This window comes from Microtus oregoni, unplaced genomic scaffold (assembly GCF_018167655.1).
Source record: "Microtus oregoni isolate MIOR12 unplaced genomic scaffold, Mior012 000034F_ref0000314, whole genome shotgun sequence".
Lineage (NCBI taxonomy): Eukaryota > Metazoa > Chordata > Mammalia > Rodentia > Cricetidae > Microtus > Microtus oregoni.
In genome coordinates, this window is record NW_024543093.1 from 9,908,799 (window position 1) to 9,910,828 (window position 2,030).

Genomic DNA, 2,030 nt, shown 5'->3' on the forward strand with positions numbered 1-2,030 from the left:
TCAAGCTGGTGAAGGAGAACCCTTGCCAAGAGTAATGGTTGCTATGGACCCTGCATGTTATATCAGCACATCAGGCAAGGTGTTTCATGGGTTAATAGTGATCTGAACATTACAAGTGTAAACAAATGATATTTTAATAGATGCAAGGCCTGATCCACAGAAGAAAACCCGTAGTTAGTCTTTTAAACCAGGACAAAAAGCTATGTTTTGGGAAATCAGTCCCCAGTGGTAAGGGTACTACTACTGTTTTGTTCATTAGAAATGGCATGCCTATAAAACTGACCCCCTAGACAGGTCTTATTTAGCCCAGGTTGATTTTGAATTTCCTATGTATCTGCAGACAACTTTCGATTTCTGATCCTTCTGTGCTTCCATTCTGTGCTTGGATGTTGGGTATGCTGCTACCATTCCCAGTTTCTATGGTGCTTGGGATAAAACTCGGCCAATTGTCTGCATTAGACAAGCACTCTGCCAGCTGATGGTCCCTGTCAAATTTCCATGTAAGCCTCTTCATCTAACCTGTGTATTCCCACCACCACCAGACACAAGCAGAGGGTCATTGATCTTGGTGATAGGTACTAGCTGCTAGGGAGACCCATCAGTCACTAGTGTCTGTTTCTGGGGTGCCTCTTGTTGCTATGATGTGGCAGCCCAATACTCTCCCTAAACAGAGAAAAATAATCACATAACACCATTGAAGCATAAGGAACATGCAGCTTATGAGATTCTCCTTTTTAATTTTCAGTGGGTATATAATAATTATAATTTTATATTATATTATGTTATATTTTTTTCCTACTTAGTTTTTATTCATAACCATAAACTTAACTCTGCAATCCAGCTAGACTTGAAGGGGAATGAGGAAAAGATGGAACCCAAAGAACTTCAGTGAGAGCCGAGATTACAGGGTACTGCGAGCAGATGGGGCTGGGGTGCTCTCCTGAGCTACAGAAGGAATGGTCTGGTGGGTAAGAAGCCCGCAAGTCAAAAGAATTAGAGTTGTCCACAGTTGGAAATGGTGATCTTCTTGCTGGTCTTGCCATTCCTGGACCCAAAATGCTCCATGGCTTCCACAATGTTCATGCCTTCTTTCACCTTCCCAAAGGCCACATGTTTGCCATCCAGCCACTCAGTCTTGGTGGAGCAGATAAAAAACTGAGAACCATTTGTGTTTGGCCCAGCATTTGCCATGGGCAAGATGCCAGGACCTGTATGCTTCAGGATGAAGTTCTCATCCTCAAATTTTTCTCCGTAGATGGATCTACTGCCAGTGCCATTATGGCATGTGAAGTCACCACCCTGTCACATGAACCTCGAATAATCCTGTGAAAGGAAGAACCCTTATATCCAATCCTTTCTCTCCAGTGCTCAGAGCATGGAAGTTTTCTGCTGTCTTTGGAACTTTGTCTGCAAACAGCTCAAAGGAGACGCCGCCCAAGGGCTCGCCATAGGCGGTGATGTCAAAGAACACGGTGGGGTTGACCATGGCTGCAGCAAGCGGTGAGAGGGGACAGCGGCGTCTGCAAAGTGGCACAAGCCTGGCAGCCCCACATATTTTTGTTATATTTATTACTGAAAAAACACAAATCAATGTGTTTTATTTCCTTGAAATCATTAGCTGTAAAATTTTTCTTGACAGTGAACATTCTAGAAGGTAAATTATAAATCATTCTGGCTATGGGTTGACATTTTTCTTCTGACAGAGTTGGATAAACTTATACAAAACCATATGGCTTGAATGAGAACTATCACCCAGAGGTTAATGCAGTTGAATGCTTGATCCAAAGTTGGTGGAACTGTTTGGGAAGGAAAGTTATGGACACTTTAAGAAGTACAGCTTCACTGGGGAAATTATATCCCTGGGTCGGGGGAAGAATAGGCTTTGAGAGTGTATAGGAACTTCCTGTTCCTATTCTCTGTCTCTCGGTCCAATCCCTGGTGGTAGAAAAACAAATCCCTACAACTATGACCAAGTCCAAAAATTCTTGTTTCTGCATATCAGTAGGAATTGATACAATGTGTCTCCACGT

General features: G+C 42.9%; 1 pseudogene; it reads right to left on the reverse strand.

Moving 5' to 3' along the window:
• Positions 1 to 993: 993 nt before the first annotated feature.
• LOC121432515 lies at positions 994 to 1,486 on the reverse strand (annotated as a pseudogene).
• Positions 1,487 to 2,030: the final 544 nt, after the last annotated feature.